The sequence below is a fragment of the Schistocerca nitens genome, chromosome 4 (assembly GCF_023898315.1).
Source record: "Schistocerca nitens isolate TAMUIC-IGC-003100 chromosome 4, iqSchNite1.1, whole genome shotgun sequence".
NCBI lineage: Eukaryota > Metazoa > Arthropoda > Insecta > Orthoptera > Acrididae > Schistocerca > Schistocerca nitens.
In genome coordinates, this window is record NC_064617.1 from 706,460,810 (window position 1) to 706,485,789 (window position 24,980).

Below are 24,980 nucleotides of genomic sequence, written 5' to 3' on the forward strand. Positions count from 1 at the left end.
CAACTGAAAAGGCTGCTGCCCCTCGTCAGGAACCTCAGTATTTCTGGCCTCTCAACAGATACTCCTCCATTGTGGTTGCACCTACGATACGGCTATTTGTATCGCTACGGCACGTAATGGCAAGGTCTACGGTTCATGGGGGGGGGGGGGGGGTCTTATATGACAAACCATAGTCGACATAATCGTCTTAAGATATTCAGCAAGTGTTTGGATGTATAGGATAGTCCTCATTTATTGCAACTACTTACATCTGAAGATATTCTGGAGTGAACGAAACAACTAATCTAATAAAAATTTTAAACTGAGACGGATCAATAAATAAGAATTACCTTAATTACTCGAAATATTTACACATTACTCTAATAAATGTTTAGACGGAAGTCTGCAGCAGGATTTTAGAACGGTCTATTGACACACAGTCAACATGGGTTTAGAAAACAATATTCATGTGAAACACAATTATCTTTTTATTGACGTGAAGTGTTGAGTGCTATTGACAAGGAATTTCAGATCGATTCCGTATTTCTGGATTTCCGGAAGGCTTTTGACACTGAAACACACATGCGGCTCGAAGTGAAATTGCTTGCTTATGGAATATCGTCTGAGTTGAAAGTTCCTGGCAGATTAAAACTCTGTGCCGGACCGAGACTCGAACTCGGGACCTTTGCCTTTGGCGGGCAAGTGCTCTACCAATTGAGCTATCCAAGCACGACGTTGTGAGGACGTCATATAAGCGCACACTCCGCTGCAGAGTGAAAATCTCATTCTGCAAACATCCCCCAGGCTGTGGCTAACCCATGTCTCCGCTATATCCTTTCTTCCAAAAGTGCGAGTTCTGCAAGGTATGCAGGAGAGCCTCTGTGAAGTTTGGATGGTAGGAGACGAGGCACTTGCAGAATTAAAGCTATCAGGACGGATTGTGAGTCATGCTTGGGTAGCTCAGTCGGTAGAGCACTTGCCCGCGAAGGGCAAAGATCCAGAGTTCCAGTCTCGGTCCGGCACACAGTTTTAATCTGCCAGGAAGTTTCATATCAGCGCACACTCCGCTGCAGAGTGAAAATCTCATTCTGGAAACATTGTCAGAGTTATGTGACTGGATTTGTCATTCCCAGTCAGAGAGGTCACAGTTCATAGTAATTGACGGAATGTCATCGAGATAAACAGAAGTGATTTCTGGCTTTCCCCATGGTGGTGTTATAGGCCCTTTGCTGTTCCTTATCTATATAAACGATTTTGGAGACAATCTGAGCAGACGTCTTTGGATGTTTGCAGGTGACGCTGTCGTTTATCGACTAATAAAGTCATCAGAAGGCCAAAACAAACTGCAAAACGATTTAGAAAAGATATCTGAACGGTGCGAGAAGTGACAGCTGATCCTAAACAGCGAAATTTGTGAGGTCATCCACATGAGTGCTAAAAGGAACTCGTTAAACATCGGTTACACGATAAATCAGTCTAATCTAAAAGCCGTAAATTAAACTAAATACCTAGGTATTACAATAACGGACAACTTAAATTGGAAGGAACACACAGAAAATGTTGTGGGGAAGGCTAACCAAAGACTGCGTTATACTAGCAGGACACTTAGAAAATGTAACAGACATACTAAACAGACTGCCTACACTACGCTAGTCCGTCCTCTTTAAGAATACTGCTGCACAGTGTGGGGTCCTTACCAGTTAGGACTGACGGAGTACATCGAAAAAGTTCAAAGAAAGCCAGCGCGTGTTGTATTATTGCGAAATATGGGAGAGAGTGTCACAGAAATGATGCAGGATTTGGGCTGGACATCATTAAAAGAAATTTTCTCCTCCGAATGCGAAAATACTTCGTTGACACCGACATACATAGGGAGGAACGATCACCAAGATAAAATAAGGGAAATCAGTGCTCGTACGGAAAGATATAGGTGTTCATTCTTTCCGTGCGCTGTACGAGATTGGAATAATAGAGAACTCTGAAGGTGGTTCGATGAACCCTCTGCCAGGCACTTAAATGTGATTTGCAGAGTATCCATGAAGATGTAGATGTTAGCTACATATTTTTTAATACACAGATAAAATGTGAATCTTACTTAGAAAAAATCTTGAAACGTTCTTGACCGATTTTATCCGAAACGACACCCTGATAAACAGTCAAATGGAGGTTGGCTACTTTATTTAATCAACAATGTGCAGATTTTCTGTTATAAACGACAGCAAGAAATAAAATGCAGTGCTCCGAAAAATATGTGGTTTCGGTTTCTTTCTCTCAATCATTTACAAATACAATTGCAGGGCGACAGATAGTTTCCCACGTATATGTTCTTTCACCTTCTATAGCCTATAGCTCTAAACAAAAATTGTTCACACAGATACGTGGTGTTTTACTTTCTTCCAAGAGAACTATTATAACGGAAAACAGGAGAATTGTATTATGGCTTTTCGATATATGATTAGAATACTACTATGGAAGCTGAATCGTCCGAACCCTTGTAAATCCTCCCCATTTGGAGGTAAAAACTTCAGTATGCAAAAAGCCACTATCCTCACAGATCTAGCAGCAGGAGAGGTCTGTCTTACCCAGTATACCAGGCCTGCCTGCCTGCCTGCTCGATTCTTCTCGGAAGTATCCGGAACAGCGACGCCTTTCATTGATTACTGGTATTTTTCGGTCGGTGCAAATCTCTTCAGTTCGTCAGAATCGTAGTGACGACGCTGTTTGCCTTTCGCTACTTGTTAGTGGAATGGAGGACCTTCACAGGTCCAGTGACTGTCTACACAGAAAGATCAAGTCAAGCGATCTATCGTCAGAAGTCTCTAAAAATGAATGGGAATGACAGACAAGAGGAATGAGTATTTTGAATATACATTATGCAGTCACATAATCGACGGGTACTGCAGATTTGCTATGAAATGACGCTACATTACTTTGCAGAAGAAATTTAAAGATTTAGTTTTGCAATGAAAGAGCAAAAAATAACAGCAATGAACAGATGGGATTCATTGTTCTGTGCTCGGATAAAACCGTTGTGCTAAATTTTCAAGAACGGAGCACGTGAAGAGATTGTCGATACAAATAGTAAAATTTTTTAGGGTGCACGTATTTTTTTATATTACTGCAAAGTACGTTGTGTACGTAAAGGGGTATTCCCGGAACGAGTCTGAAGTTTCAAACTCGCTATTGCTGAATTTATGAAGGGAAAAGGAGTTCAAGAATGAAAATTATAACATTCAGAGTGGATTGCTGGCCTCACATTTTAAGTGGGTTTGACTGCACGCTGCCTACAGTAAGACATCACAAGTAAAAAACTTATTTATGATTCGGTGGGGATGAATTTGAAAAGAAAATCGCACTGTAGAAGGGACACATTCTGAGACACCGTCCAGTTCCCTAAGCTAACTGACTTTAAAGAGAACGTGAGGTTCGAAGAATTCATTGTGGTCTTGAAAGATTTGCAAGTTTAGAGAACTTTCAAGGGCACTACCAGTCTTACATCTCTTCTGGAGCTGTTTCAGTTGAAAGCACCTCTATTCATGTGTAGATGTAACCGAGTGATCTCTAAGGTAATTCCGGTTTTAAAGACAGATCCCTTTAAAGTTAAAACTGTCCAAGTCGTCTTCATTGCTTACCTCTGGTGGTTTCCACATCTCCATAATGAGGTTGTAAAAGTGCTACAATATTTCCGTCAGCACACGTGTGTGAAAAACATTTTTGCAACTATGAAACTAAATAAGTCACGGTTAATTGGCAATCAGAGTGCAAACATCTGTGGAACTGTCTGTGTATGTCTGTATGGTGACAGTCAGCCCACATAAAAATTACATGTCTTCAGCGCACCAAAAGTAATTAAATAATACTGAAAAATTGTTTTCTTTTTGATATATGTTGTTGATAAGTGTGAACGCGGCTCCTACGAAGTTGCGCTCTCCTCGCGCACTGACAGCGTGAGGCGACGGTGGGGGAATTGTGCCAGCCAGGCTGAGCGGTATGGCACTCGTGCCAGGGCACCACCTACGAACCGAATTCTTGGCCACCCGTGCTGTAAGCCCAACGGATTTACCCATTCATTTTAAGTGACATCAAACCCCATCAAGGTTTCGTTGACAATAACGGTAAACGACGCTCTAAGTCGGAGAGAGGCGAAAATAGATTGGCAGAGAGAGGGTGGGGAGAAAATAGACATAGAGTAGGGGACAGAGATGATGTACAGAGAGGTTTGGGGAGGAGGAGGTCGTGGAGACAGGTAGGGAGAGGAGGAGATGGACAGAAAGAGGTGACGGACGTAGAGAGGGGCGGGGGAACGAGAAGAGATAGACAAAGAAAGGGGAGAGGACGAATTGGATAGAGACAGGAGGGAAAGGAGATTGGGACGAACATCCAGCTCCCATACATGTTAAGTTGCGAATCATTGCTGGGTTCATTAGTAAATTACACAAACGAACGTTCTTTGTGAATCAGTGTATCAGTGAAAACTGTATAAAAATACCGTAGTTCTTAAGATAGACTTTCTGATACAGTAAGAAATACGACCGGCGAGTAACTTAATTTTATAATATGTAGTGATATGGCAAAAGTGAACAGAAATACATCCAAAAATTCAGTTGTTGTGACGCTAAATAACTAACCAACTTCTAGCTGCAGAATGAATGACACAGCGAGTGACTGACCTGCTATGAACAATCCATGGAGATCCAGGATCACTACTCCACTCTGCAACAAAATGTGCCCTGTTTCGAAACTTATTAGCCCGTTAAAAGTTTGTTCCGGATTAGGACTCCAGGCCGAAACCTGGCATTTTGAAAGATATCGTTCCTAGTGACTGTGCTCACCAGGTATACCCAGAACGCGACCTCGCGGCTGTACTTCAACCGATACCTCTGCCCTATCTTACACACATTACAGCAGTGCTCTTGCACACCCTGCAAGACCGAACGAAAGGATATTACGGAGATAAATCACAGTCACACTCTAGGGGATGGATTCCAGAATGTATACATTGGTGTCCAAAATTAAAGCAGCAAACAGGAATTTTGCAATGTTGCGTTAATTTTGCCACAAAACAGTATAAACAAGTGACTGAAAGTAGAAATAATATAAAGAATACAGAACATGAACAACTGCAACATGCGCAACGGTAGACAAAAATGTTCTTCGTTTATTACAACTTAACAGATTTACACAATATTCCGACAACTGGTTAATGCACTCAGTACGGGGTGAGACCATCTCTGGCAGCAATACAGGCCTGACAAACGACGGGTCATCCTGTGAATGATGTCTTTAATCTCATGATGAGGCAATAACGGCCGTTCTTCCTGCTGAGCTGCTCGCAAGTCTTGGAGAGTGGTTGGTGTATGCTGACGTGATGCCTCTGTGTCCCTAGTGCACACCAGACGTGCTGTATGGGAGTCAAATCGGGGAAGCGAGCAGTTCACGCCTTGCGTGCAATATCTTCCGTTTCCAAGAAAACATTGGCCACGCGTGGTCTTTGGAGTGGAGCATTACCATCCAGAATTACAAAGTCTGGGCCCAAAGCACGTCGCAATAACCGCACATAAGGCCACACGATCTCGTCACGATACCTACCAGCAGTTAAAAAATGCCTATTTAACGGTAAAATTTCATGAGTAGGTCGGGTAGTGGTAAGTTCCTGTGCTCCCTGCCGCCGTTGGATTAGCAGCTGCAGCAGCAAGTCATATACTCCTAGCTCACTCATTTGTTAAATAGTTTAATTCTTAATTTCTTTGCGTGTTTTTGGTACTTGCATTGTTTAATTCATAAATTTCGGGCGTATTATAGTATTTGAGAGTTGTAGCATCGCGTTTTAGTACCTGAATAGTGTAAATTCGCGTAGTCGTTTGTCTTCTGTTTTTGTTTTGAACGGCCAGTGTCGGTTGGTCACAGTCAGTGTCCTCCCTGCCGCTGTTGGATAAGCAGTTGCAGCAGCAAGTCGTATACTCCTAGCTCACTCATTTGTTAAATAGTTTAATTCTTAATTTCTTTGCGTGTTTTTGGTACTTGCATTGTTTAATTCACAAATTTCGGGCGTATTATAGTATTTGAGAGTTGTAGTACCGCGTTTTAGTACCTGAATAGTGTAAAATCGCGTAGTCTCCTTCCGCCGCCGAGCAGTGTCTCAGCAGTGCGCAAGTAGCAGCATTACTGCAGTTACTAGGATATCTTGTATTTTAATAACCGTTTAAATTTTGTGTCGATTTGTTTGCGCTCTCTGTAGATTAGTTCAGACATTCTTTGCACAACAGTTTTTAGCATGGATAGGGACTGCAACTGCTGTGTTCGGATGCAGGCTGAGTTGGCATCCCTTCGCTCCCAGCTTCAGGCAGTGTTGGCTTCGGTCACACAGCTTGAGGCTGTTGCCAATGGGCATCACTGTGGGGGTCCGGATGGGGGTTTGTCGGGGACGGCCAGCTCGTCCCACGCATCCCCCGATCGGACTACGACTGTGGTTGCCCGGGATACTGCCCGCATTGAGGCTGATCCCTCACCTGTGGTAGAGTGGTAGGTCGTCTCAAGGTGTGGCAGGGGGCGAAAGACATTCCGGAGGGCTGAACGGAAGGCCTCTCCAGTTTGTCTTACGAACCGGTTTCGGGCTCTGTCTCAGGCTGATACTGATCTTCGGCCTGACATGGCTGCTTGTCCTGTTCCAGAGGTTGCCCCTCAGTCTGCAAGATCCGGGCGGTCGCAGAGGGTGGGCTTACTTGTAGTTGGGAGCTCCAATGTCAGGCGCGTAATGGGGCCCCTTAGGGAAATGGCAGCAAGAGAGGGGAATAAAACCAATGTGCACTCCGTGTGCATACCGGGGGGAGTCATTCCAGATGTGGAAAGGGTCCTTCCGGATGTCATGAAGGGTACAGGGTGCACCCATCTGCAGGTGGTCGCTCATGTCGGCACCAATGATGTGTGTCGCTATGGATCGGATGAAATTCTCTCTGGCTTCCGGCGGCTATCTGATTTGGTGAAGACTGCCAGTCTTGCTAGCGGGATGAAAGCAGAGCTCACCATCTGCGGCATCGTCGACAGGACTGACTGCGGACCTTTGGTACAGAGCCGAGTGGAGGGTCTGAATCAGAGGCTGAGACGGTTCTGCGACCGTGTGGGCTGCAGATTCCTCGACTTGCGCCATAGGGTGGTGGGGTTTCGGGTTCCGCTGGATAGGTCAGGAGTCCACTACACGCAACAAGCGGCTACACGGGTAGCAGGGGTTGTGTGGCGTGGGCTGGGCGGTTTTTTAGGTTAGATGGCCTTGGGCAAGTAGAGAAAGGGCAACAGCCTCAACGGGTGCGGGGCAAAGTCAGGACATGCGGGGACGAAGCAGCAATCGGTATTGTAATTGTCAACTGTCGAAGCTGCGTTGGTAAAGTACCGGAACTTCAAGCGCTGATAGAAAGCACCGAAGCTGAAATCGTTATAGGTACAGAAAGCTGGCTGAAGTCAGAGATAAATGCTGCCGAAATTTTTACAAAGGCACAGACGGTGTTTAGAAAGGATAGATTGCATGCAACTGGTGGTGGAGTGTTCATCGCTGTTAGTAGTAGTTTATCCTGTAGTGAAGTAGAAGTGGATAGTTCCTGTGTATTATTATGGGTGGTGGTTACACTCAACAACCGAGCTAGGTTAATAATTGGCTCCTTTTACCGACCTCCCGACTCAGAAGCATTAGTGGCAGAACAACTGAGAGAAAATTTGGAATACATTTCACATAAATTTTCTCAGCATGTTATAGTCTTAGGTGGAGATTTCAATCTACCAGATATAGACTGGGACACTCAGATGTTTAGGACGGGTGGTAGGGACAGAGCATCGAGTGACATTATACTGAGTGCACTATCCGAAAATTACCTCGAGCAATCAGAGAACCGACTCGTGGAGATAACATCTTGGACCTACTGATAACAAACAGACCCGAACTTTTCGACTCTGTATGTGCAGAACAGGGTATCAGTGATCACAAGGCCGTTGCAGCATCCCTGAATATGGAAGTTAATAGGAATATAAAAAAAGGGAGGAAGGTTTATCTGTTCAGCAAGAGTAATAGAAGGCAGATTTCAGACTACCTAACAGATCAAAACGAAAATTTCTGTTCCGACACTGACAATGTTGAGTGTTTATGGCAAAAGTTCAAGGCAATCGTAAAATGCGTTTTAGACAGGTACGTGCCGAGTAAAACTGTGAGGGACGGGAAAAATCCACCGTGGTACAACAACAAAGTTAGGAAACTACTGCGAAAGCAAAGAGAGCTTCACTCCAAGTTTAAACGCAGCCAAAACCTCTCAGACAAACAGAAGCTAAACGATGTCAAAGTTAGCGTAAGGAGGGCTATGCGTGAAGCGTTCAGTGAATTCGAAAGTAAAATTCTATGTACCGAATTGACAGAAAATCCTAGGAAGTTCTGGTCTTACGTGAAATAAGTAAGTGGCTCGAAACAGCATATCCAGACACTCCGGGATGATGATGGCATTGAAACAGAGGATGACACGCGTAAAGCTGAAATACTAAACACCTTTTTCTAAAGCTGTTTCACAGAGGAAGACCGCACTGCAGTTCCTTCTCTAAATCCTCGCACAAATGAAAAAATGGCTGACATCTAAATAAGTGTCCAAGGAATAGAAAAGCAACTGGAATCACTCAACAGAGGAAAGTCCACTGGACCTGACGGGATACCAATTCGATTCTACACAGAGTACCCGAAAGAACTTGCCCGCCTTCTAACAGCCGTGTACCGCAAGTATCTAGAGGAACAGAAGGTTCCAAATGATTGGAAAAGAGCACAGGTAGTTCCAGTTTTCAAGAAGGGTCGTCGAGCAGACGCGCAAAACTATAGGCCTATATCCCTGACATCGATCTGTTGTAGAATTTTAGAACATGTTTTTTGCTCGTGTATCATGTCACGTCTGGAACCCCAAAATCTACACTGCAGGAATCAACATGGATTCCGGAAACAGCGATCGTGTGAGACCCAACTCGCTTTATTTGTTCATGAGACCCAGAAAATGTTAGATACAGGCTCCCAGGTAGATGCTATTTTGCTTGACTTCCGGAAGGCGTTCGATACAGTTCGGCACTGTCGCCTGAAAAACAAAGTAAGAGCCTACGGAATATCAGACCGGCTGTGTGGCTCGACTGAAGAGTTTTTAGCGAACAGAACACAGTATGTTGTTCTCAATGGAGAGACGTCTACAGACGTTAAAGTAACCTCTGGCGTGCCACAGGGGACTGTTATGGGACCATTGCTTTTCACAATATATATAAATGACCTAGTAGATAGTGTCGGAAGTTCCATGCGGCTTTTCGCGGATGATGCTGTAGTATACAGAGAAATTGCAGCATTAGAAAATTGTAGTGAAATGCAGGAAGATCTGCAGCGGATAGGCACTTGGTGCAGGGAGTGGCAACTGTCCCTTAACATAGAGAAATGTAATGTATTGCGAATACATAGAAAGAAGGATCCTTTATTGTATGATTATATGATAGCGGAACAAACACTGGTAGCAGTTACTTCTGTAAAATATCTTGGTGTATGCGTGCGGAACGATTTGAAGTGGAATGATCATATAAAATTAATTGTTGGTAAGGCGGGTACCAGGTTGAGATTCATTGGGAGAGTGCTTGGAAAATGTAGTCCACAACAAATGAGGTGGCTTACAAAATACTCGTTCGATCTATACTTGAGTATTGCTCATCAGTGTGGGATCCGTACCAGATCGGGTTGACAGAGGTGATAGAGAAGATCCAAAGAAGAGCGGCGCGTTTCGTCACAGGGTTATTTGGTAACCGTGATAGCGTTACGGAGATGTTTAATAAACTCAAGTGGCAGACTCTGCAAGAGAGGCGCTCTGCATCGCGGTGTAGCTTGCTCGCCAGATTTCGAGAGGGTGCGTTTCCGGATGAGGTATCGAATATATTGCTTCTCCCTACTTATACCTCCCGTGGAGATCACGAATGTAAAATTAGAGAGATTAGAGCGCGCTCGGAGGCTTTCAGACAGTCGTTCTTCCCGCGAACCATACGCGACTGGAACAGGAAAGGGAGGTAATGACAGTGACACGTAAAGGGCCCTCCGCCACACACCGTTGGGTGGCTTGCGGAGTATAAATGTAGATGTAGATGTAGACCAAACTGCTGAGGTCATCGGTCCAAATGGCTCTGAGCACTGTGGGACTTAACAACTGAGATCATCAGTCCCCTAGACTTAGAACTACTTAAACCTAAGTAACCTAAGGACATCACACACATCCATGCCCGAGGCAGGATTCGAACCTGCGACCGTAGCAGCAGCGCGGTTCCGGATTTACGCGCCTTGAACCGTTCGGTTAGAACGGCCGAAAGGTCATCGGTCAATAGGCTCACGCACTACTTAATCTATGTTAAACTATCGTACAATAAAGACAACACACATACAGCCGTGCCCGAGGGAGGACTCGAACCTCCGACGTGTGGAGCCGCGCCAGCCGCGGCAAGGAGTCATGAGGAGGTATTCGAGTGGTCAACATATCCCCTGCCCAAAACATCAGGGATCCTCCTCGACATCGGTGCCTCTCCACAACATTTGGGTCCCGAAATCGTGTTTCACGTTCCCTCCGGTTGCGAATCCGACGATAATCACAGTCCGCACCAAATCGGGACTCATCATTCAAAAGAACACTGACCCACTGGACGACCGTCCAAGTGGTATGTCGACGATTCCACTCTAGACACTCCCGTCTGGTGAAGACGCGGCAGAGGTACACGTACGGCAGGTCTCCGACAGCAAAGACCATCCGCCAAAGCGTTGTGTACACCGTGTGCCTCCCTAGGAAACGTCCAGTGGATGCTGCGAGGTCAAATGCCAGTCGCTGTGCAGTACTAAGGCGGTACCGCCGTGCCCTTACATCCAAATAAGGGTCCTCTCTTTTTGATGTCACACGTGTGCGGCTACGCCCTGGTCTTAGGGATACAGTTTCGGTCTCTATAAACTGTCGCCACATTCGAAAAACGACTGAACGGTTGACGTTAAGCCATCGGGCCACATCAGTTGCTTCCACTCTTGCCATGAGACTGGTAGGTGTCTTCTCTGTGCCATACTGCGCCGTCTATGACTGTGTACACAGCGATTGTGGTTGTGGGACTACCCGAGAAACAGTATCCCGTTTGACAGTTGCCGTGACGTCATCGTTGGCGTGGTTGTCCGTTGACCGGAATGCCATATTCCGAGCAGGACATGATCGCACGGACGTCTGTTGACAGTTTGTACGATTATATCGTGAATTAGACACAGGACGGGGAAGTAGTAATTTGTTGCTTTACCTTTAAACGCCAGTGTATTTCATTCTGCAGCAGAGTTTCGGCTGGTTTGAAACTTCCTTTTAATCTGTCAGGCTCTCGATGACTAAAGCACAAGGAATGTTAACAACCACTGCGCCAATCTGCTATCACAGACCACGACTGCCTGAGTACGAAACAGGGTATACGCGTACGACGAAACTGAGACACGGCGTAAAGTGTAAAGCAAGAAGAGAATCCCACTGTAAAGAAGAGCGTGGAAAGAGCGATGAAAACGGGGAGGCGGACGAAATACTGAGAGGCTACGAGATACTACTTTAAAAGCACGATGCATTCAGAGAGACTAGAGTAGCAAATAACGTGGATGAGGGTGGTAGCTAAGGATACAAAGGGATGAAATTGTAGGAAGATCTGAGATCTGGAGCACTCAATTTACTGCGTTCTCTCCAGCCATCTTATTTGTCAGAGTACGAAAAACGCAGAGGGGAAGACTGTTTCAATGAATAACAGCATGAATAAAAAACGTTAGCGGGAATGAAAGGGTAGCTGAATTGTGTGATAAATTAGGATGTATCTCACTTCCTATTTGAATCGGAAACGTGCAAAAACCTATGATCATTGCTTGCAGCATCTGACTAAAGCTGCTAGGCCAGTTATCGAAATATTATGAGCAAGAATAAAACCATCAGCTTGGCTGACATCGTGAAAACATACCATCAAACTTAAAAACTGATGGACTCTGAAGACCGATTTCCGAAATGATTGTAAGTGAATTAAAATTACGGGTTGGAGCACATTACCTTGAACGCTAATATTTTTTATTCAGCTCTACAACATTTCCATGACACGCTATTCAATCTAGCTATACATTACTTTACTTACGGTGTTCCATGACATCTCTAGGGGTATCTCAGTTCGTTGCAGAAGGTAAGCGCATATGTAATATCTTAGGAAGTAAGCCACTGGTTGAAAACTTAATTTTTAAAGAAAAGAGTATACTGATCAAGACGTAGAGTTATCATTGGAAGCAAACGTAACTTCAGGTAAAGCACAAGCAAATGCTGTAGAACAAAGGAAGTTCTCAGAAATATGAATGACATACCGTAACCTGAGAATAACTCCCAAATGTTTTTGAGATATTAGCATTGCTTACAGACAAGTAATCGAATATCAAAAAGGACATAACTTTCCAAAACAGACAGAATTCGTCCCTCTTATTTGATCATAGAGCTAGCGCCAATCACAAAAATCATTGTTAGTGATCCAGTAAGAATTACATGACAAATTTCTAGGTTAGCTTACAGTTTTACGTGTAGGGTTATACATCAACAAAAGTAATACTCATGCAACTATACCAGGTGCTTCACTTTTAAATACAAACTTAGAACATATCAAGCCATTTTATTAAAAAATGGTTCAAATGGCTCTGAGCACTATGGGACTTAACATCTATGGTCATCAGTCTCCTAGAACTTCGAACTACTTAAACCTAACTAACCTAAGGACAGAACACAACACCCAGTCATCACGAGGCAGAGAAAATCCCTGACCCCGCCGGGAATCGAACCTGGGAACCCAGGCGTTGGAAGCGAGAACGCTACCGCACGACCACGAGTTGCGGACCTATTTTCTTAAATACTACATCTATTTAACACATACACTTCTTGTCTTCAATATATTTAGCATTTTAAAGAACACTGAAATATGGGTAAGTGCACTTTTCTTATGCGATACAGTCTTTACCAACTGTGTTAATGGTTTTATGACTTATGTTTATAATTTTGTTCGCCTTTGTTAACATACATGCCCACTTTTCTACGTATAAAGGGCGTTTCCCTGAGAGCGTGCAAAAATTTAACAGGACATAGAGATGCTCCACTGAACAATTTGAGGTAGGAACCTGGGGTTGGAGACGCCACCTTAAGGAGACAATAGTAGTAAAACCACATTACTGTGTACTTTATTTAGATTAGTTACAGTTAACTGCAGATACTGTAATTGACAGAATGAACGTACCATCTGTACTGTATCTTGAAAAATGTACTGAAACTAACGGCCATCAACCACTATGCAAGCAGGACATCGGCGAACAAGATTCTGACGAACCCTGACGAATATCCCTGGTGTGTTTCGAAACATATCAATCAAAGGCAATTAAAATTCTGGCAACTGATTCCATTTCCATATCAACTGGTGTCTCATACACAAGTGATGTTAAATATTCCCATGGAAATAATCAAGGGGATTCAGCTCACGTGGCCTCGCAGGCCGTGGAATAGGACCTCCCCTTCCAATCCAGCGACCAGGAAATGCAGCACTGAGATGTTTGCGGACATCTGTACTGAGTTGAGGCGGTGCACCGCCATGTTGTATCCACATCCTCTCACAAACAGCCAAGGGTACGTTCTCCAACGACTCAGGTACAACTCTCTGCACGAACATCAAGTACAAGTGGCCATTTAGACCCACACATGGCTGTTTCTCCTGTTCTAAATACCTTCACGATCAAATGAGGCCTCGTCAGAAAACAATACAATTTGAAGGGAATCTGGGCATCAACTGTTCGAGAAACCACTGACACAAAGTGCAAAGTCAGTCACAAGCACTGCATGGACTGGTAGATGATATGGGTGTAATTGTTTTTGATGGAGTATTCGCCACACAGTACTCTGTGCGGAGCGCATTTCACGTGCAATCCGACGAGTACTTGTAGTGGGATCCACTGCAACACGTTCCAGCACCTCTTCTTCAAAATGTGGTGTGCGAGTAATCCTCATGTTGCCAGGTCCCACGCTTCTTCTTTCCCATGATACAGTCTTCCGAATTCGTCGATCGAGGGAAATAAACAATGGTCGTGACGGCCTGTTAGGAAATTGTTGCCTGTACAACCTTTCAGCAGCGAGAGCGTTGCAACGTACTTCCCCGTACCCAAGGTGTATTTCAGTGAGTTCTGCGAAACTGTACCGGTACTACTTCATCGTATTATACTGTAAGCCGGCCGGTGTGGCCGAGCGATTCTAGGTGCTTCAGTCTGGAACCAATTGATCGCTATGGTCGCAGGTTCGAATCCTTCCTCGGGCATGGGTGTGTGTGATATCCTTAGGTTAGTTAGGTTTAAGTAGTTCTAAGTCCTAGGGGACTGATGGCCTCAGAAGTTAAGTCCCATAGTGCTCAGAGTCATTTGAACCATTTTGTACTGAACGTCTCCGAATAGCACTGAGGAATGAGTGGGTCTGTCGTTGATTCATAGCACGTTCTGTCACGTGTCAACGTAAATACTATACAACGGAGCCACCCTATGGACAAGTAAGATAAGCAAACCCTGTATCATGATTTCCTAGTAATGAGGTCCGTCTTCGTTGCTTCCTTGCAGGAAATAAAGAATGTACGTGTAAATCAACCATACAGCACGTGTAAACATGTACGCGGTTTAGTTGTTAATTAGGTGGAAACAGTAATGCTAGATAAAACGGTAGGCAAGTTTCTGTTGTATGGAACTGGTGACCTAGAATCGATGGAGAGGCTTCGTCCCCGCCATAGCCCACAGTGGTACACAACCCCACAACAGGCTACAGCAGTCTACTCACCCCACCACTGCCCCACATCGAACCCAGGGTTATTGTGCGTTTCGGCCCCCAGTGGACACCCCCCGCCCGAGAGAACGTCTCACGCCAGACGAGTGTAACCTCAATGTCTGCGTGGTAGAGTAATTATGGTGTACGCGTACATGGAGGAAGTGTTTGCTCAGAAATCGCCGACTTAGTGTAACCCAGGCGGAATGGGAGGAACCAGTCCTCATTCACTGAGGTAGATGGAAAACCGCCTTAAAAACCATCCACAGACTGGCCGGCACACCGGACCTCGACACTAATCCGTCGGGCGGATTCGTGCCGGGGACCGGCACGCCTTCCCGCCCGGAAATAGACAAGTTTACTTGCACACCTCCGACCCCCGGTTTTCTATCTCGAGCTGTTCATTGGAGCGTTCTGTAAATTCTGTTACATTTTTTCAAGCTCTGACAGAAATACACCTTATTCACCTGACGGAAAAAAATTGCAACACCAAGAAGGAATTATGTGACATAAACGAAAGTTGCTAGGCATGTTTCTACAGTTGAAAGATGATGTCTATTCATATTTCGAGCCAGTCACGTAAGAGTGGCTCTAATAAGGCGTCTATGTGGATGCGAACCAGGTTTGCTTTCAATAGCCGCTCTAACGGTCGTGAGAGTTACCTTTGAAATTTTACGTGGTCAGTTGATGTTAGTGAAGAATGTCTTTAAGGTCTCAAAGGTGCCATCATCAACAACTCACTGAGTTTGAACGAGGTCGTGTAATAGAGCTATGAGAAGCTGCATGTTCCTTCAGCGATATTTCAGAAAGACTATCAATTGTGACTTCAGTGGTGTCAAGCGAGAGCTCATCGAAGAGCAGGATGGAAGTCTGTTGCGTTTCTAATGAAAGCTGGTTCTGCCTTGGTGCCAGCAATGGCCATGTGTTGGTGAGAAAAAGGCCAGGTGAGGGCCTGAACCCAACATGTCTGGACAGTAGACACAATGGACCTATACGTGGAGTTGTTATCTGGGGGCGCGACTTTGTATGACTGAAGTAGCGTCCTCGTGGCTGTGAAACCTCCCCTTAGAAAAATCTATGAATTACTGTGCTGGTAAACCCCTTACGTTATTTGATTTTCAAACAGCTGAGCAAAACTGAACGTACTCAGACATTTCTCTCTTTACTTATTCTGATCATCACTAAACTGACACACAATATTTTTAGCGCAACGTAATCTGACTTTCAATAATCCCTACAAAAAATGGCCCTGACTAGCAATAACCTATACCTTTCATGAATAACTTACCTCATAAAAATCTTCGTTACTCGAACTACTGCAGTACAGAGAGGGCCAATACTGCCAGCTAAATAAAGGATTCTAACTACTGAAGGAACTAACTACTGATAGGTATAGTTAGCAAATGAAAGATTTTGATAGAGAACAAACGATGTTTTTACCTTAATAGTGTTCAAAAGTCAATATATATATATATATATATATATCAGTTCATGACAGCCAGTCTTACAAATTTCGTTTTTCTGACGGACACACGTCCAGATCGTCCGCTCTCGAAACTCTGCCATCTCTCTTCCCACATCCTCCACAGCTGGTGGCTCACCTCCAACTGCACAACGCTACGCCCTGTTCACATCCAGCTGCCCAACACTACAATAGCGAATGTTGCAACAATGCAAACCAGCCACAGACTGCACACAGCACAGTCAGTGATTTTCATAGAGAGCGCTACGTGACGCTACCAACGTAATAACCTGAACAGACTACTTACAGCTGTACCACGCATCCTGACAGGAAACCTGTAATTCAGTTTGGCTGCTACACCCTTCCCTTCGCGTTGCCGTTGCAGAACAGGATTCCACGGGATTCCGGGGGGGGGGGGGGGTTCAAAACGATAATACTCGTGGTCTAGGGGTAGCGTCTTTGATTCATAATCAAAAACGTCTTCGGTCCCGGGTTCGATCCCCGCCACTGCCTAAATTTTGATAAATAATCAGCATTGGCGGCCGAAGACTTCCGGCATAAGAAGTCAGCCTCATTCTGCCAACGGCCTTGTCAAAGAGGGCGGAGGAGCGGATAGAGGTTCAGGGCCCTCTCTAGTCCTAGGGGTGGGAAATTGCCCCTAAAGGCGGAAGAATCAGCAATGATCAACGACATGAGGATGCAGAAGGCAATGGAAACCACTGCATTAAAGACACGTAACGTGTATCCACAGGACATGTGGCCTGTAATTGAAGAAGTGTCATGATGATCTCTCCATTGGCAAAAGATTCCGGAATGGTCCCCCATTCGGATCTCCGGGAGGGGACTGCCAAGGGGGAGGTTACCATGAGAAAAAGATGGAATAATCAACGAAAGGATAACGTTCTACGAGTCGGGGCGTGGAATGTCAGAAGCTTGAACGTGGTAGGGAAACTAGAAAATCTGAAAAGGGAAATGCAAAGGCTCAATCTAGATATAGTAGGGGTCAGTGAACTGAAGTGGAAGGAAGACAAGGATTTCTGGTCAGATGAGTATCGGGTAATATCAACAACAGCAGAAAATGGTATAACAGGTGTAGGATTCGTTATGAATAGGAAGGTAGGACAGAGGGTGTGTTACTGTGAACAGTTCAGTGACCGGGTTGTTCTAATCAGAATCGACAGCAGACCAACACCGACAACGATAGTTCAGGTATACATGCCGACGTCGCAAGCTGAAGATGAACAGATAGAGAATGTGTATGAGGATATTGAAAGGGTAATGCAGTATGTAAAGGGGGACGAAAATCTAATAGTCATGGGCGACTGGAATACAGTTGTAGGGGAAGGAGTAGAAGAAAAGGTTACAGGAGAATATGGGCTTGGGACAGGGAATGAAAGAGGAGAAAGACTAATTGAGTTCTGTAACAAGTTTCAGCCAGTAATAGCGAATACCCTGTTCAAGAATCACAAGAGGAGGAGGTATACTTGGAAAAGGCCGGGAGATACGGGAAGATTTCAATTAGATTACATCATGGTCAGACAGAGATTCCGAAATCAGATACTGGATTGTAAGGAGTACCCAGGAGCAGATGTAGACTCAGATCACAATATAGTAGTGATGAAGAGTAGGCTGAAGTTCAAGACATTAGTCAGGAAGAATCAATACGCAAAGAAGTGGGATACGGAAGTACTAAGGAATGACGAGATACGTTTGAAGTTCTCTAACGCTATAGATACAGCAATAAGGAATAGCGCCGTAGGCAGTACTGTTGAAGAGGAATGGACATCTCTAAAAAGGGCCATCACAGAAGTTGGGAAGGAAAACGTAGGTACAAAGAAGGTAGCTGCGAAGAAACCATGGGTAACAGAAGAAATACTTCAGTTGATTGATGAAAGGAGGAAGTACAAACATGTTCCGGGAAAATCAGGAATACAGAAATACAAGTCGCTGAGGAATGAAATAAATAGGAAGTGCTGGAAAGCTAAGACGAAATGGCTACAGGAAAAATGTGAAGACATCGAAAAAGATATGGTTGTCGGAAGGACAGACTCAGCATACAGGAAAGTCAAAAGAACCTTTGGTGACATTAAAAGCAACGGTGGTAACATTAAGAGTGTAACGGGAATTCCACTGTTAAATGCAGAGGAGAGAGCAGATCGGTGGAAAGAATACATTGAAAGCCTCTATGAGGGTGAAGATTTGTCTGATGTGATAGAAGAAGAAACAGGAGTCGATTTAGAAGAGATAGGGGAGCCAGTATTAGAATCGGAATTTAAAAGAGCTTTGGAGGACTTACGGTCAAATAAGGCAAAGGGATAGATAACATTCCATCAGAATTTCTAAAATCATTGGGGGAAGTGGCAACAAAACGACTATTCACGTTGGTGTGTAGAATATATGAGTCTGGCGACATACCATCTGACTTTCGGAAAAGCATCATCCACACAATTCCGAAGACGGCAAGAGCTGACAAGTGCGAGAATTATCGCACAATCAGCTTAACAGCTCATGCATCGAAGCTGCTTACAAGAATAATATACAGAAGAATGGAAAAGAAAATTGAGAATGCGCTAGGTGACGATCAGTTTGGCTTCAGGAAAAGTAAAGGGACGAGAGAGGCAATTCTGACGTTACGGCTAATAATGGAAGCAAGGCTAAAGAAAAATCACGACACGTTCATAGGATTTGTCGACCTGGAAAAAGCGTTCGACAATATAAAATGGTGCAAGCTGTTCGAGATTCTGAAAAAAGTAGGGGTAAGCTATAGGGAGAGACGGGTCATATACAATATGTACAACAACCAAGAGGGAATAATAAGAGTGGACGATCAAGAACGAAGTGCTCGTATTAAGAAGGGTGTAAGACAAGGCTGTAGCCTTTCGCCCCTACTCTTCAATCTGTACTTCGAGGAAGCAATGATGGAAATAAAAGAAAGGTTCAGGAGTGGAATTAAAATACAAGGTGAAAGGATATCAATGATACGATTCGCTGATGACATTGCTATCCTGAGTGAAAGTGAAGAAGAATTAAATGATCTGCTGAATGGAATGAACAGTCTAATGAGTACACAGTATGGGGCTGAGAGTAAATCGGAGAAAGACGAAGGTAATGAGAAGTAGTAGAAATGAGAACAGCGAGAAACTTGACATCAGGATTGATGGTCACGAAGTCAATGAAGTTAAGGAATTCTGCTACCTAGGCAGTAAAATAACCAATGACGGACGGAGCAAGGAGGACATCAAAAGCAGACTCGCTATGGCAAAAAAGGCATTTCTGGCCAAGATAAGTCTACTAATATCAAATACCGGCCTTAATTTGAGGAAGAAATTTCTGAGGATGTACGTCTAGAGTACAGCATTGTATGGTAGTGAAACATGGACTGTGGGAAAACTGGAACAGAAGAGAATCGAAGCATTTGAGATGTGGTGCTATAGACGAATGTTGAAAATTAGGTGGACTGATAAAGTAAGGAATGAGGAGGTTCTACGCAGAATCGGAGAGGAAAGGAATATGTGGAAAACACTGATAAGGAGAAGGGACAGGATGCTAGGACATCTGCTAAGACATGAGGGAATGACTTCCATGGTACTAGAGGGAGCTGCAGAGGGCAAAAACTTTAGAGGAAGACAGAGATTGGAATACGTCAAGCAAATAATTGAGGACGTAGGTTGCAAGTGCTACTCTGAGGTGAAGAGGTCAGCACAGGAAAGGAATTCGTGGCGGGCCGCATCAAACCAGTCGGTAGACTGATGACCAAAAAAAAAAAAAAAAAAAAAAACTCGTCCAATACCGCTGTTGTAATGCAGCATGCTCTAATGCTCTACAGTGTCGACATGTTGCCTTCGCCTGCTTGATCACTGGATCTGACAACATTGTAGCAGATATGGAACATAATCGGACGATAACTCCAGCGCTATACACAACCTGCATTAACCTTCGCTGTATTGACCGACCTAGTGCACCAGGCATGTAATTCCATCCCACAATCCCACATCCCACACGCGTGCAACACAATGCATGCACGTTTGCGTTCAACATTCTTGCTGTTACACCGGTTTTTAATTACCGACCTTACATTAACCTGGTATCTTGCAATGTTAATCACTTAAATATACTACCTAGCCAAATGTATTCCCAAAATTTGTTACTGTACATCAAATATTTTTTGGTGCTGAGAGTTTCTCCCGTCAATGTAGCTGAAACCGGAGGACTGTCGTATAACTGATAACCTTATGGAGTTACAAAAATTTTAAAAATCTGTTGTGATTTTATGACCTTATTTTGATTTATCGATGGTCCAGTTTGCTCCTTTTTGAGTTATTTGCTTCTTGAGAGTGCGTCTATATTTCGTTAATTACTGCAGTCTGAAAGCAGGTGATCAATGGTTTGGTCTACACGAACACATTGCGTGGTCCCACAGTTACTTTGTACCGCTCGCAATAGGCTACCTGTTTCCTGTGTCCTTAACATGGCTGTAAAGTCCATTGGTAGCGGTACCTTAATCGTTAAACTTTGACAGATCGTATGAAAATACAATTTTGTATATTGCCCATTTTTAGTTCGTTTGCTTCTAAACTCCTCTCCTAGTTCTCTCGTTGTAGCATTTAGCGATATTTTTCTGTTGCTTATTGTTTTCTTTGATTTGGCTACTCTCTTAACTCACATTTCATTGCCCACTTCCCTATAATCCATCCGAAATCTTCGTCAGCTGTTTATCTGCCGTCTGCTGATAAAAAAATGTACTTGGCAGTGATGTTTCAGTGCCATACAAAATGGAACAATAAGGAGTATTTCAGAATAAAAATAATTTTGATTGCGACATTATTTAATATCAGTAGTACGTTTCACCCTTTTAGGACATCATCAGATTGTGTAAAAGTAGCTTAATGTGAAAAGCCATAAAAAAGAAAATGGGCGTAACAGTACTGAATATGTAATCCATCCAGTTACTGTTAGGTCCACGTTCCATTCTATACGGGAGCCAGAGGCATAATTGCAGAAACCAGTATCTGTATTTTAGAAGTTTTGAAGCTGGCTTTGAGACACTTGTCCCACTGCGACACTGCGACACAAGGCGGTGAATGGCTGTCCCATAAAATTCCTAGGGCTGTGATGTTAATAAGCCTTTTTAAGGGGACCAAAAATGACCTAATCACAGGGAGAGAGGTCCAGACCGTATGGAGGATAGCCAATTTGAATTTCTGCAGGAGTGCGGCGACTGTGTTGGCCGTATGAGGTTTTGCATTGTCGTGGAGCAGAATGACCACACGGTTGAGATTGCCTGGTCGTTTTGATTTGATCACTTGGCAAAGGACGGTCAAGGTTTACGAGCAACGCTGGACATCCACTGCTGTCCCAAGCTGCAGGAAGTGAATCAGAAGGGGGCCATTTTGTTCAAGAAGAACGTCAACATAACGATTCACCTCGGATGACGGAGTTCGACTGTAAGTGCGGAAGCAGTTAACATCGCATCCCCGGGAATTTTATGAGACATCCATTCAGCACCTTGTGTCACAGTGGGACAAGTATCTCAACATCCAGGGTCAATATTTCTAACATACTGGCACTGGTATCTATAATTATGCCTCCGGCTCGTTTCTTCTTGAGCGCCCCTTATAAATGGCTTTATGACTGATGGGTTTCACATATAGCAACTTTTATAAAATCTGATAATGCCCCAAATGGATGAAACGCCTCATTGTTATTAAGTAATTTCGCAACAAAAACTGATTTTATTCCGAAGTAATCGTAAACTGATTGCTGTAGCACCTCGCCACAATGGAATAGAATAATTTCCAATAATGTGTACGCGAAATTCAGCCATTTGCATAACACGTATGGAATTATTGGGAGGTTTGTGGATCGACAGAATTTCTCTGCGAAAGAGTCAAAGAAAGGAATACGGATCATTTCAGAGTGTTGGTCGTTATTGTGAGAGCCAAAACGGAAAAGCTGTTGTTTATATTACGAATGTTACGTAGATGACCAGTATTCTCCTTCCCGATAGTACAGGAACAATACCACACCAATCGTGGAGAGTCTCTGTAAGTATCGTAAGGAGTTATGTCTTCTTGTCACCTCCTCCGCCTTTTCTGAACCCACCTCTCGCCGGGGAGTACCACGAGTATAGACCCTCTCCCCCCCCCCCCTCCCCCCCACCTTTACATATTCCGTGGTTTTACCAGTATTCTTAAGGACTGTCCCTCTGAAACATCCATGACATATTTCCGCTAACACCCTTTCAAAGGCAAAGCTTGCGACAGTCTGTAATTATCTCGTTGGGACAGGGCATTTATCTTCTTGTCCTCCAGTCCCAATGACCATACTTGATTGAATATTGAAACCACATATTGTCTTCACTCTGTAGTAACTCGGCTTGTCTTTTGAGAAGATCCTCGATTAAAAGCTGATTTTATAAGACTCGCTACCATTTATCATAGATCAAAACTATTGTTCTCCTTTAGCATCATAATAGTAAAATGCCTTTTGTGTAACATTAGAATTTTTTCCGGTAGTGCGTGTTAGTGTGAGCCTCTTTAAGTGAAATAACTTCATTACAGGGAAAATAGTATCTTGAATTACACCTGTCATTCCAAAGCATTACGCGGTGTTGTACTGAAAACAGACATTCTCTTCTGCTGAAGTGGCATGTTGGGAAATAAATGGAATCGAAATTCGACTTGACGCCAGACATAAATCTTCGAAGCGTATATGTTACCACTCTTGACGCAAAATTTGAATACTCTGTACACTGCACCCATCACACTCGGTTTTTACCCGAACCTTTGCTAATTATCAGAGACTTTAAAACACTGAAACTGGAACTTTACTGTTGTGGAAGATTACAGAATGTGCAGTGATTACAGAATGTGGTTACTGTGGTTTAGTGAACGCTGCACTGCAGGTGTAATATTTCAACAGGATGCGCGTATTTGTGTGCGGCTGTGAATTCCAGCCCGCTACTACGGGGTAGCTGGTTCACGTTACCGTATAATTACGATGTTTACTTATCTCACGAAAATCCGCGTAATTCCATTATATGAATTATTCGTGGCCACAAGGGAACTGCGTATGTGGCACCACGCTCACCACAGTGTGGAGCAAAAACAAACGTAGTTTTTTCGATAACAGACATCTAAGTTTAGTAGATTACAATATCTCCTTTATTTTTGTGTGATATTGATATTCTTTTGCCAATTATCTTCTGACGTGACAGACTTAGTCAATCCCAAAGTTATTGTAGGACATCCGAGACATGCTCCGCTCGTCTTTGTAGTGTGAATATTTAGAGATATAAGGGAACGTACTGTACATTGATGTTACATTATACGAGTTAGGAAAGCCGATGAAATATTCAGCAATACGTGAGGGACAGCAGATCATAAGCCGCTATCAACGATCTAGGCAAACACGTTCTCTGTGAAACTCTTCGCTCCTATTTCGCGTAATCTATCGGTTTAGAATTGAACTGTTTCCCTAACGGTAATCGACGTGAAGTTTCCACAGCCCCATCGACAGAATAATAATACAATAATGCATCGAGATACGTACCAACTAGCATGCGGTTACAAGACTCAATGTTGAAAGCCATAATTAGTGGGGCGATGGTGATAACACGTATAAATAGTAAACGGGTTTGGATATTATTCGCAAAGCACGTTGCTAGTCCTACTGGTAACGTAAGGTCCTAACGAAATGCAATGGACCTGAACGAGGGAAGAATAATAGTTGGTACTAATCCATGGGACCATTGGAGAAGGTTACAAAGAAATCAGGTTTTGCATCTGGCAGATGAAGTGGTGCGAATAAATTAACGCCCACGAAGTGGAAAAGGCTCTGTCCACTGCACGAACTGTTCACCATAGCAAACATGCACTGACAGAGGTAGCTACCATGCAGGTGGTTACAGTGTTGCCAGATTGCCACTCTTTAACTTTTTCCCTTGGATGTACTCGCCGGACGCAATTTTGTGAGAGACATTTCTTTATCGCTGGCATGTGGGGAGTCGCGCTGCGAAGCCCGAATGCGCGAGTTTCGCTTCTCCCTGTATAAGATTTTGCTGTCGCACACGTAGGTGTTTCACGTACGTAACTATTAATACGGGTCTTTATCCTTTTTTTAGGAATCCACCGAATGTGGATGTCGTCATAATCTCCATGGAATTCTGTCCTGAGAGGCATCCTGTCCACTAACTCCGCGTAATCTTCCTGGATAGGCCGCGCTACAACGATAGGTCTTGGGATATTACTTGTGCAGTCCTACACTTGATCCGTCACCGGCAATACCCACGTCATCAGTCTTACTTAGTTGAGACTCTTAATTAAAACTTTAATAAACAATATAACTGATACAAGAGTATCCGAACCTTTTGAACAAAGAACTATAAACGAAATAAAATCATTTGTGTTTTAGTGTTGTATTAAATGACCGAACTAAGTGCAATGAACAATTATCCTCTGCAGTAACTATCCAATTATTGTGAGTTCAAGAAATTTAAAACGGTTGAACGTTATGAATCAACATAAAGCAAGACAATCTCAACTATTATCTGTGTGTATGTACCGTGCGGTTAAAGGCGCTGCAGTCTGGAACCGCAAGACCTCTACGGTCGCAGGTTCGAATCCTGCCTCGGGCATGGATGTTTGTGATGTCCTTAGGTTAGTTAGGTTTAACTAGTTCTAAGT

At 43.8% G+C, this 24,980-nt stretch overlaps 1 non-coding gene across 1 annotated transcript; it reads right to left on the reverse strand.

Moving 5' to 3' along the window:
• Nucleotides 1–634: 634 nt before the first annotated feature.
• Nucleotides 635–709, reverse strand: Trnaw-cca (transfer RNA tryptophan (anticodon CCA)). The gene has a single exon. It is a non-coding gene; the product is annotated as a tRNA-Trp (tRNA).
• Between the last annotated feature and the right edge of the window lie 24,271 nt (nt 710–24,980).